Below are 13,620 nucleotides of genomic sequence, written 5' to 3' on the forward strand. Positions count from 1 at the left end.
TCAACATTAGGGTTAATTTTTTTTACTGTTCCCAATGGCAATATTTCACACAGCAATGTACAAATGACCTCTGAAGTCTGAGAGCAGAGTGGGGAGTGGTTAAGTGGATGTTCTGTGGAGCAGGGTCAGAAACCGGAGACGGGTCAGCGTAGGGCAGGGTTTGGGGTGGGGGTAAGAGCACGCGGTGAGGAGGCAATCAGAGGAAGAGGAAGTTGCAATGAATGAAAAGGCAGCGTCATTTGGAAGCTGATTGACAGGAAAATTCTTGTTTTGTTTCTGCTATTCCCTTTTCTAGTTTATTCGCCTCCTCCGCATCTGTTCCCAGGACGCCGCTTTCCATTCCAGCGATCTCCTTTAAAGAACAAGGTTTCCCTCCCTCTACTATTGATGCTGCCCTCACCCGCATCTCCTCCATTTCCCGAACATCTGCGCCCATCCCAATTTCCCACCATCTCAATAGTGATAGAGTTCCTCTTGTCCTTACCTACCACCCCATGAGTCTCCACGTCCAACACATTATCTTCTGCCATCCCCAAAGGAACCCTCCCACCAAACATATCTTTACCTCCCCCCCCCACCCTCCCTGCTTTCCACAGGGATCACCCTCTCCATGATTCCCTTGTCCATTCGTCCCTCAACACTAATCTCCCTCCAGGCACTCATCCCTGCAAGCGGCCTTAAGTACTTCACTTGCCCGTTCACCTCCATTCAGGGCGCCAAAAAGTCCTTGCAGGTGAGGCAACACTTCACCTGTGAATCTGGTGGGGTTGTCTTTTGTGTCCGGTGCTCCCAGTGCAGCCTCCTCTGCATTGGTGAGACCCGTTGTAAATTGGGGGACTGCTTCGTTGAGCACCTCCGCACCATCTGCCACAAGCGGGACTTCCCCATGGCCAAACATTTTAATTCCCATTCCAACATGTCAATCCATGGCCTCCTCTTGTGCCAAGATGAGGCCACCCTTATATTCCACCTCCAACATGATGGCATGAATATTGATTTCTCCTTCTGGTGTACAAAGCTTCCCCTTCCCCTCCTTCTATTTCCCACTCTGACCTTTCACCTCTTCTCACCTGCCTATCACTTCTCCTCCATTCTACAGTTCACTCTCCTTTCCTGTCAGATTTCTGCTTCTCCAGCCCTTGACCTTTCCCATACACTTGGCTTCACCCATCATCTATCAGCCAGGCTCTCCCCCCCCAGAAGGGTCTCAGCCCGAAACATGGACCGTTTACTCTTTTCCATAGATGCTGCCTGGCCTGCTAAGTTCCTCCAGCATTTTGTGTGTGTTGCTTTGGATTTTCAGCATCTGCAGATTTTCTCGTATTTCTGTTTTATTTCTACATCTGGGTGTTGAATTTGACTTGAGGTTCAAGTTGATCGTCATTCAGCCGTACACAGATGCAGCTAAACACAGTACGGCCAGTATGTAAAGTCGCACACATGTAGTTACCACCCAGCACAGATCACGTGTCCCTGAGTGACAGGTTGATATCAAGTGCGAAGCCCATGTTCATGTAAGACAGTGTGATGTTACTGACACTATGATCGTAAAACAAGCAGTCGTATAAATGTGTGAAACAACAGCAATAGCACCATGAGTGGGTGAGACGGCAGGGCTTTCAGATAGGGTTACGTGCCAGCAAGGTGTTGAGAAGTCTGACAGTGCCGTTCCCCAGCCTGACAATTGTGGTTCTTGTGCTGCGGCGTTGTCTCCCTGTCGGCAGAAGGCGGAAGAGGTTGTGGGAAGGATGGGAGGGGTCTTTCACAATGCCGGAGGGGTAGCGCTTCCGATATCTGTCCTGACAGTGTCTGCTGGCTGTGTTGGTCAGATTGGCTGCTGAATCCCCCACAGGAAAACTCATTGGATTTGGTGCCATTTGGCAGAGGGGAGCCGATGCAACGTGCACTTTCGTTCTGAGCAGAAAATTCCCCGCAGCCCGGGTGCGGTTGCTGTGGGACCGGGACCGGTTGAGTGTACGGGGCCACAGAGCTCGCAGTAGTTGCCCCTGGGTCGGGGCGTGGACTCCGGAGCTGATGAAGCCCCGGCTCCTCCGGGATCTTTTGTCTGTGAGCGCATGCGCGCTTTCCAGGAGCACCAGTTCTCGACGCCTGCGCACTTCGCATAGTGAGCAAATTCTGAAGCGTGGAGTTTAAAGGGTAACAATTGCGCCGTTAAGCGTGTCTCTGGGACTCTTTCTCCTCCTAGTCTGCTATTCCTTTTTACCTTCACCATCGCTCTAAAGCTCTCTCTGTCCCTTCCACCACCCCTTCAAGGCACTTACCCTCTATCACCCCTCTACATCTTCCCTCTCACTCAGGCCTCCCTCCCATCATGTCCCTTCCCCTCCATCACATTTCCACTCCTCCACTCGCCCCGACCCTTACCATCTGTTGTTTCCGTAACTGTCACCCCACTCTCCAACTGTCCCTCCCCACCCCAACATCACCCCTTCCCCTGCGCTCCCATCAATACCCTCCTATCCCCCTCCATTTCCCGTATTCTTACCCTCTCCCTATTCCCCTCTACATCCACTTCCATCACTGACCAGCTCTCCGCTCATCCACCTATCCCCTTCCCCAGCTGCCATCGACATAGCCCACACCAGCTCTCCATACCCTCCCCGTACTAAACCTCTAACCTTCCCCACCCCTCACCCACTCCCTTGTCCTTTAGTCATCTCCACTACACCTCCCCCTCTCATCCTCCCCTCGACCCTCCCGTAACATAGCCCTTCCAACTTCCCCTCCCTCTACTGTCTCCCCTCTACCCCGTCAACCTTTTCCTCTCCACCACTGACTCCCTTCCTGTCTACTGTCGTCTCGCCTCCCTCACACTTCCGTAAATCCTCCACTCCCACTCCCTCCCCTTCATCCTTTTCCTTCCCGTTCTCCAAACCCAACACCCTTCAGAACTATCCCAGCACTTCCACTCACCTCATCCTCCACATCCCATATTGTCTTCCCCTCCCCTTACCCATCACCACCTCCACCCCAATCATATCCCATTTGCTCTCCTTCCCGGTCACTTTCACCCACCTCCTCTCCTCCTCTACACCCCCAGTCCACTGACCACTGTCAAATGCCAGGAGGGCCGCTCGCCAGTGTGAACTCACTGATGTGATTGCAACTGGGGTAAGTGAGTGAATCCCTTCCCCCAGTCAAAACAGGTGAACGGTCGTCCCAGCTGGATGAACTGAACTAACATAACTAAAATATATAAGATTCTTTAATATAATTTCTTGTAAGACATAGGAGCTGATTTAGGCCATTCGGCCCATCGAGTCTGCTCCACCATTTCATCATGGCTGATCCATTTCCCTCTCAGAACCACTCTCCTGCCTTTTCCCCGTATCCTTTCATGCCCTGGCTAATCAAGAACCTTCCAACCTCCACCTTAAATGCACTTAATGACCAAGCATCTGTGGCAACGTATTCCACAGATCCAGCACCCTATGGCTAAAGAAATTCCTCCTCATCTCTGTTCTAAATGGACATCTGGCTATTCTGAGGCTGTGCCATCTGGTGCTAGACTCTCCCATCCTCTCCAAATCCACTCTGTCGAGGCCTTCCAACATTCAATTCCCCCCACCCCATTCTTCTAGATTCCAGATAGTAAAGATGCAGGGTCATCAATCACTCCTCATATGCTAAGTTTTTCATTTCTGGAACCATTCTTGTGGACCTTCTCTGAAGCCTATCCAATGTCAGCACATCCTTTCTTAAATAAGGGGCCCTAAACCTGCTCACCATATTCTGTGAGGCCTCACTAGTGCCTTATAAAGCCTCAACATTACATTTTTGCTTTTATATTCTAGTTCTCTCAAAATGAATGCCAACGTTGTATTTGCCTTTCTCGTCACCAACTCAGCTTGCAAGTTAACCTTTAGAGAATCCTGCACGGGGACTCCCAAGTCCCTTCGCAGCTAGGAGTTTTGAAATTTCTCCCCATTTAAAAGGTAGTCTAAGCTTTTATTCTTTCTACCGAAGTGTATGACCATATACTTCCCGAGGCTCTATCCCATTTGCTACTTCTTTGCCCATTATCCTAATCTATCCAAGTCCTTCTGCAGGCTCCCTGCTTCCTCAACACTACCTGCCCCTGCACCTATCTTCTTATCGTCTGCAAAATTGGCCACAAAGCCATCAATTCCGTCATCCAAATCATTGACGTTTTATGTAAAAAGAAGTGGGCCCAACACTGACCCCTGTGGGAGGGGAGGGAATGTCGACTCAGACCATGAGAGACCTGCGTCGGGCATTTTCATGCCTTACAAGGCGCAGATTGGAAGTCTGTGGGGTGCCACTCCTTGCACACCTGTAGAACACCACTAATCACTGGCAAATCATAAAAGGCCCCCTTTATTCCTACTTTCTGCCTCCTGCTAATCAGCCATTCCTCTTATCTTTCCTGAAATACCATCAGCTCATAGCTTGTTAAGTGACCTCATGTGTGGCACCTTGTCAAAGGCCTGAAAATCCAAGTACACAACATTCACTGATTCTCCTTTGTCTATCCTACTTGTTATTTCCTCAAAGAATTGCATCAGATTTGTCAGGCAAGATTTTCTCTTAAGGAAACCATGCTGACTTTGGCCTATTTTATCATGTGTCTCCAAGCACCCTGAAACCACATCCTTCACAATCGACTCCAACATCTTCCTAACCACTGAAGTTAAACTAACTTGGCATATAATTTCCTTTCTTCCGCCTCCCTTCCTTCTTGAAGAATTTGGTGACGTTTGCAATTTTTCAGTCCTCTGGAACTATTCTTGAAAGATCATTACTAATACCTCCACAGTCTCTTCAGTTACCTCTTTCAGAACCCTGGGATGTGCTCCACCTGGTCCAAGTGACTTACTTACTTTCAGCCCTTTTGGTTTCCTAAACCCCTTCTCCCTTGTAATAGCTCTTTATATATCTAATAAAAAGCTTTTGGTATCCTCTTTGATATTGTTGGCTAACTTACCTTTATATTTTATCTTTCTAGCCACCTCCCCTTCCCCCTCTCTGTTGGTTTTTAGAAGTTTCCCAATCCTCGAACTTCCCACTCATTTTTGCTGTTACATGCCCTCTCTTTTGCTTTAATTTTGGCTTTGACTTCCCTTGTCAGCCATAGGTGTGTCATCCTGCCTTTAGAATACATCTGTAGTGCATAGGGCTCATATGTCTAAGGATAATCTAGCTTGTTATTACTCTCATATAAATCCTTTATGCGATAGATGTCACTCTGAGATAGCTTCTTTAACTCATGTTTTGGTCATGCCCTTTTTTGGAAAAATATTGGAAAGATATTTTTGATATTATTTCAACTGTTCTGAATATTGATTTACAACCTTATCCTATTACTGCAATTTTTGGGTTGCCAATAATAGAATTAAGTCGTTTAACCTCTTCAGCTCGTCGGATGGTTGCGTTTCTTACATTAATGGCTAGAAGATCCATTTTGCTGAATTGGAAAGATATTAATCCTCCCACCACATTTCATTGGTTCTCTCAAACTATGTTGTGTTTAAACTTAGAAAAAATTAGAAGTGTTATTTATGATCCCTCTATTAAATTCAAAAAGACTTGGAGGCCATTTATTCAACACTTCCATATGATGTAATTTGACCTTTTCCAAACTTATTCTATTTCTTTTTAATATATGTCGAGAGGAGTGGAGTCGATGACACTAATGCTTCTTTTTTTTTTGATGTTACATAGCAGCCCATGTCTTTTTTTCTTTTTTTTAGTTTAGTTGGTTAATACTGTTTAGGTTAGTTTTTCTTTTGGGGTATTTTTTTTTCCTTTTTCATGATATATGTTTTATTATTTTTCTCATGTATTATATCTGTATCCTGTATGATTGGGAGGTTTAATACTCATGTGTCAACTGGGTTTATATTTAAATATGTTAATTACAATAATGTAATCTCAATAACCTTGTATCAATACTATGTTATGTTTATTATTATGAAACCAATTAAAAGATTGAAAAAGAATGCATCTTCTTTGGGATGTATCTATCCTGCACCTTCCGAATTGTTCCCAGGAACTCCAGCCATTGCTGCTCCGACTTGATCCCTGCTTGTGTCCCCTTCTGATCAACTTCAGCCAACTCCTCTCTCATGCCTCTGTAATAACCTTCACTCCACTATAACACTGACTTTAGCTTCTCCCTTTCAAATTGCAGGATGAATTATATCATATTGTGAACGTTGTCTCATTGGGGTTCCTTTACTTTAAGCTCCTTCGTAAATTCCAGTTCATTACACACCAGACAATCCAGAATAGCTGACCCCTAAGTAGGCTCAACCACAAGCTGCTGCAAAAAGCCAGCTTGCAGGCATTCTATGATCTCTCTCTCGGGATTCAGCACCAACCTGCTTTTTCCCAACCTGCATATTGAAATTCCCAGTCACTGTAGTAACATTGCCCTTTTTACGTGCCTTTTCTATCTCCCATTGTAATTTGAAGCCCACATCCTGGCTACTATTCAGAGAGCAGTACATCGGGGTATTTTTATCCTTCCAGTTTCTTAACTCTACCCACCATGCAGTATTCCATTTTAACTCAGTGAAGCCATTAAACTGGAGCCGATGTCCTGAGAACATATCAGCATTTATTTCAGTAGAGATCAGTTCTTCAACTGCATTGATCTTCTGCAGGAATTACTATAGCTGACATGTGACTTGACGAATTGCCAGAGATTTGACAGCAGGGAGATATAATTCACCTGCCTCAGTGTGAGAAGGGATTCTCAACTCAGCGGACCCGCAGACACATACATGTGCCTACACTGAGGGGAGGCTGTTCACCTGCTTCGTATACGTGAGTGGATTAATGCAGTCATCCAGCCTGAAGATCCATCAGCAAATTCACACCAGTGAGGGTCTGTTTACCTGCTCTGTGTGTGAGAAGATTCGTTTGGACATCCCATGTATTGACACATTAGCAAGTTCACAGGGGAGCGAGATTGTTCAACTATTCCGTGTGTGGGACAGGATTTACTCAGTCATCTTACGTGCTGAGACTCCAGTGACTTCACTCAGGGGAGAGCCCATTCATGTGCTCCGACTGTGGGAAGGAATTGATTTGATCATCTTATCTGCAGGCACTCCTGTGAGTCCACACTGGGGTGAAACCATTCCCTTGTTCTGAATATGGGAAGAAATTCACTTGGTCATCCCACCTATGGAACACTGAGGAGAGGCCATTCACCTGTTCCAAGTGTGGGAAGGGATTCACTCGGTGATTCCAGCAACAGACACTCCAGGTAGTTTGGATGGGAGAGACACCTTTCACCTGCTCAGACAATGGGTAGGGATTTACTCAGTCATCTCACCCACAGACTCTCCAGTGAATTCACACTGGGGAGAGGCAGTTCACTCTGAATGTGGGAAGGGATTCATTAAGTCTACCCAACTTGCGAGGCACGAGCGAGTTCACATTAAGCCACACTTCTGTCTGTAGGGAGCAAAGAGATTAACACAACCATTCTCCTGCTGAAACACCAGCAACTTCAGATCAGAGAAGGTTCAAGGAAGCTGTATGTTAATCAAGTTGCAAGCTCATGAGGGACAGTTAATGTCAGATTCTGCAGATAGTGTGTCTGCTCGTCACACCCAGAACTATACCCTGATCTCTGAGCATTGGAGGGGTTTGTTCTGCTGCTGTTAGCCTTAAGTTAGACTGGTATTCCATTTTCTGGATCGTGACAAATAAAGGTTATATTTTAAATCCTGTGTCTCAGGTTCTTAATGTCTCCATCACACACCCAATGTACAGTAGAGAGGCCACTCAGCCCATCTGGTCCCTGGCAATGTTTCTGTTCCACATCGGTCCTATTAAATCCATCCATGCTGTTCACTTCACGCTCTCACTGTGATGAGGGGTTTCAAATAGTCACCACCCTGTGGGCGAAGAGACCTTGAACTTCCTGCATGACGTTCTGCAGACAGATTCACCAGGGTTTTGTCCCAAATATTCCTCGTTTCCCAAGCCTGTGCGGTGAGGACGAATGAAATGGGTTTCTAAACTCCTCACTCCCTGCTCTTTTCAATGTTACAGGTAATTTTAACTGGGGGTTGTGCCTCACACAACTAGTTATTCCAATACACCCTGTCCTTTAAAGTCCGAGAGCAGAATGGGGAGCTATTGGGCAGATATTAGGGTCAGAAAGCAAAGAGAAGCCTCCACAGAGCAGAGTTTTGGGGTTACAGAAAATGGTGGGCGGCGAGAATCAGTCCAGCAACGAAACGGCAACATTGGGAAACTGCAGAAAAGTTTGTTTTATTTCTGCATCTGCAAGTGTATTGGACAATGGCCTTTGACAAACACGATGCCTGTAATATGTGGGAGCCCGCTGTGTTGAAGTAGCTGCTGAGTTCTGCACATTGACTGCATTTAAGGGATGCGGCGGAGGGAAGTCGGCGTTGTCACTGAAATCGCCGCGGTTCAGAAGTCTCAGTCGACAGTGACTCAAGTACGCAGGCGCACAGAAGTGTTTGGCCGCCCGAACATCGCGCATGCGCTCAGTGGACAAAAGGCTCCGGAGGACGGATGGCAGGTAGGAGCGGGGTTCCGGGTTCCGGGCTCCGGGCGGGGGTTTCATTGTCACCGGCGTCCGCACCCCGACCGAGGGTCAGTTGCAGTGAGCTGCCGACACACTGTGGCCCTGAACCCTCGGACAGTGCCGATGGTCCTCCTGTCCCTCTGACCCTCGATCCAAACCCGAGTCCGGGGGAGATGAGAGAAAGTGTAGAAATCATTTCTGCGGTGCATGCGTATTGCTCAGACCGTGGCAGAAGAACGGGTTTCTGGATCTCCCAGACACTAGCTATCTAAATCCAAGGAGCTGGAACTCGGGGCAAAAATAAGTTCGGAGTTGATCACGGGTGAAGAACTTCGAAGGCGGTTCTCAGACAAAGTGGATTAGAGATTTTATGCATGAATTGAATCAGAACACGAACATTAAATCAGATCCAATGTCCAGAATCAGCTGGTATCAAGGTATTGGGTCTGCCTACCAGTCACTTAAAATGTCATTTAATACTGCATTAAAAATCAAAATCTTTGCATCAGAGAATGTAATTAGCAATTGTATGCATGAATTGAAACATTGTTGTTAGGTCTGATGTCCAGAATCACTTGATATCCAAAACCTTGTTAGTTAACGTGTTTCAGTGAGACTGAGGTCTAAAAAAGGTTCCTGGATCTACTGTCCAGTCAGTTAAAATGTCATTTAATGTTGCGTTAAAAAACAAAAATCGTCGTGTCTGCTCTGGCTTTTTTAGAAAGTAACCTTTGTTCAGCCTCCTCTTGTTCTGGACCTATCTATCCTTGCGAACATGTTTTGCCCCATTAAATCTGGGTGCATAGTGACATCAAATACCTTTGTGCCGGGTAACAAATGACCTGTAACTTTCCCATCACAAAATGCTACACATCAGCAGTCTCCAATAAGAAAGTTTACCCCCCCCCCATATTAATTGGTGTTACTATTGATGATTTTCTCCACCGTCAATTACCTGGTGGGGAGGGGTCGGAGTAATTAGGACGTCTCCACGACCAGGAATGTAATATCATGTGACCTTGGTCATGCTGTGCGACATGAGTAGACCTTGTATTAGTACTGAAGGAGAGAGAGCTGATATCAGACGGTCAGAAATGGCCAGTTCTGATATAGACAGAAAAACAGTCTGAGAATTCGATGGTCAATCTGGCTGCCTGATCCATACCCAGTTAGAAGATGAGATTTTCCTCCAACTGGTGTTGAACCTCACTGTGACAGTGTGATGTCAGATCTCACCACAGACCCTAAAATTATCTCATCTCAAATGCTGTCCTTCACCCACCGATGTCTTTTCTAAATCTTTTTACAGGTTAGAAATGACAAAGAATTTGTGTACGGGAATCTCAAACATAACAACACGTCAGTTATTTTGTGTCTGACCGGGTATCGAAGGAGTGACCAGATATTTCCTTTGTAGCACCGATATATCAGTTGTCGATCCTTGGGGATGATGGTGTATCTCATCCCAGCTGGACATATGTTTTGTGTCTGAAAGGAAACATTCTGTTTTAACTCAGTGAAATCCACTGGAACCGGGGTGCTGAGAACACACCAGCATTTGTTCACCAGAGATCAGTTCGTCAACTGCAATGATTTTACACGGGATTCACTATGACTAACATCTGACTTGGTGATATACCGGACAATTGATAGCAGGAGATAGCATTCACCTGCTCTGTCAGGGAAGGGATTCACTCAGTCAACCCACCTGCAGTCACACCAGAGAGTTCACACTGTGGAGAGGCCACTCACCAGCTCTGAGTGTGGGAGGGATACACTCAGTCATTCAGCCAGAAGATCCATCAGCAAGTTCACACGTAGTTAAATGGTTCATCTGTTCTGACTGTTGGAAGCAATCCATTCTGTTATTCAAACTGAAGATACATCAGATAATTCACAGTGATGAGAGGGCATTCACCGACTGCATGGGACGAGATTTACACAGTCAGCCCACCCGCAGACATGCAGTGAGTTCACAAGGGTGAGAGACCATTGAACTGTTGTGAAGCGATTCACTAATTCATCCCACATGATGACACACCAGCAAGTTCACGCTGGGGAGAGACCGTTTATCTGCTCCGTGTGTGGGAAGAGATTCATTCGGTCAGCTGATCTGCTGACACACGAGCGAGTTCACACTGGCGAGAGGCCGTTTATGTGCTCCATGTGTGGGAAGAGATTCATTCGGTCATTTGACTTGCTGACACACAGGCGAGTTCACACTGGGGAGAAACCATTCACCTGCTCACACTGTGGGAAGGGATTCACTCAGTCATCCCACCTAAAAACACACCAGTCAGTTCACACCGGGGAGAGACCGTTCACCTGCTCGGACTGTGGGAAGGGATTCACTCGGTCATCGAACCTACTGGCACACCAGCGAGTTCACTCTGGTGAGAAGCCGTTCTCCTGCTCAGACTGTGGGAAGGGATTCACTCTTTCCTCTCAGCTGAAGTTACACCAGCGAGTTCACAAGGGAGAGAAACCTTTCACCTGTTCCGTGTGCGGGAAGGGATTCACTCACTCATGCCGTCTTGTGACGCACCAGCGAGTTCACACTGGGGAGAGGCCGTTCACCTGCTCAAAGTGTGGGAAGATGTTTACTCAGTCATCCAACTTGCAGACACACCAGCAAGTTCACACTGGGGAGAGGCCGTTCACTTGCCCTGAATGTGGCCAGCGATTCGCTCGGTCGTCCTACCTGATCAAACACCAGCGACTTCATTCTGGGGAGAGTCTGTTCAGGTGCTCAGTCTGTGGGAAGGCATTTCCTGAATCATCTCACCTGCAGGTACACCAGCGAGTTCACACGGGAGAGAGACCGTTCACGTGCTCTGTGTGTGGGAAGGGATTCACTCACTCATCCCACGTGACGAGACACCAGCGAGTTCACTCCAGGGAGAAGCTGTTCACCTGCTCAGACTGTGGGAAGGCTTTTACCCAGTCGTCTCACCTGAAGACACACCAGCGAGTTCACAGTGGGGAGAGACTGTTTATCTGCTCCGTGTGTGGGAAGGAATTCCTCCGGTCATCTGATCTGCTGATCCACCAGCGAATTCACACTGGGGAGAGGCCATTCACCTGCTCTGAATGTGGGAAGGGTTTCCCTCAAGCGTCCCACCTTGTGAAACACTGGCGAGTTCACGCTGGGGAAAAAGTGTAAATAAGCTGCCTGCTGGAGGCAAGTTTGAGAAGTGACTGTTGGTGTGAAACTGCAATTATTGCTGCTGCTCACCACAGCCAGTCTGCACGCTGGTCACTGGGCCTGGGAGGAGTCTCTTCCTCTGACATTCACCTTTTATGAGACTGCAGTTTAATATTCTAGGTCTGTTACAAATAAATGAGTTCTATTTTAAACTTTGTCTCAGGTGTTTAGTGAATCTACAACATACCCACTGTGGAGTAGGGGGTCAGATTAGCCCAACTGGTCCCTGCCAGTGTTTCTGTTTTATATCCATCCCTGTTGTTCACCTCTCACTCTCCCTGTGGTGATGCGTTCTAAATGGTCACCACTCCATGGGTGAAAAGGCTTCCCTTAAATTCCCTGCAGACTGAAGATGAGCTCACTGTGGTTACGTCTGTCATGTTCTTGGTGCCTCTGTGCTGAGGAAGAATGACATCGGTTGCTAACATTCCCTGCTCTTCCCAACACCATGGGTCATTTTCACGGCTAAAAGGCTGCATCTCACACAACTGGGTCACTCGAACACTCTGCAGTCCTCTAAACTTGCCAGCAGAGTGGGGGACCATTATTTGGATGTTCAGTGGAGGGTCAGAAACCAGAGACGGGTCAGCACTGAAGGGTTTCGGGCTCTTTGGAGTCTGACTGACAGAGAAAAAAAATTACATTATCTTTGCCTGTTACACACACCACGCCTGTTGATGTTGAGTATATTTGTCGAGGAAGCTTGCTGTGTTTAATTGCTGAGTTCCCATAAAATATGGACTGGATTGGGGCCATTAGGGTGCCAGAGGGGAACCAGTGCTTGTAAACGCTTTCAGTGGCGTTCCTACCCAGGCGTCTCCGCGTTTCAGAATTTACCTTCGGTGACGCCTGGATCGAGTGTGCCGGTGTCGAGTGTACGAGGTTGAGCTGAAAAGTGTGCGTGCACTCAGAGGACGAGAGGCTCTGGGGGGTCGACAGTAGGCAGGGGTGGGGTTTCATCAGCAGGTGGGCCTGCACCCTGACTGAGGGGCAATAGCCACATGCTCCAGAAACACCATGGCTCTGCGCCCGACACATTCGCCATCCTGCTGCCCCACGATTTGTTCGGGGCCCTGGGGCAACCTCTGGGGTGTGTGTGATGGGGAGACCATTTGCTCTGGTGAGGGGTTGAGGGTACAGACCACAGGGTGTGTTTGGAAGGGGAGGCAAAGGGAATGGGTGCAGTGGATCTTGCAGGCTCAGCTCAGATGTTGGTATCTAAATCTAACGATCTGGGACTTGGCCAAAAATATAGCTGCAAGTTTCATGCATTGCACCTTTCAGACAAGTAGATGAGCGATTTTCTGCCAACTGGAGGGGAACTTTGAGATCAGGTCCGATGTCCTGAATCAGCTGATGTCCATATCGAGATAGATAATGGGAATGGTTGAGTCTGAGGACTAAAAGAAAGGACTAGGTCCAGCTTCCAGTGAATTTAAATGTCAATTAGAGTTGAACGGGATGAACAAACTCTTTGCGACATTTGGTTCTTCAGCAGATCACCTTTGTTGAGCACCATCCGGTTCTGGACCCTTCTGCCAAGCGAGGCCATTGTTTCCTCTATTCTGTCTGGGTGCACAGAGATAACAAACTGCTCTGTCTTGGGGAGAAAGTGACCTGTAGTATTCAGACCACAACAATTCCACACATTAACAATCTCCAACGGGAAAGTCTAATCATCTACCCTCGACATTCATCGGCATTGCCAATACTGAGTTCACCACTGTCAATCACCTCAGGGTCACCGTGAGCAGATAATCTCCAGGAGCAGTCGTGTAAATACTGTGTGCTCCCGCTAGGGCAGTGGGACATGTCCAGAACTGTTCAGCTATACAAGTTCAATTATCATTCAACCATCAAC

This window comes from Mobula birostris, chromosome 10 (assembly GCF_030028105.1).
Source record: "Mobula birostris isolate sMobBir1 chromosome 10, sMobBir1.hap1, whole genome shotgun sequence".
Taxonomy (NCBI): Eukaryota; Metazoa; Chordata; class Chondrichthyes; order Myliobatiformes; family Myliobatidae; genus Mobula; species Mobula birostris.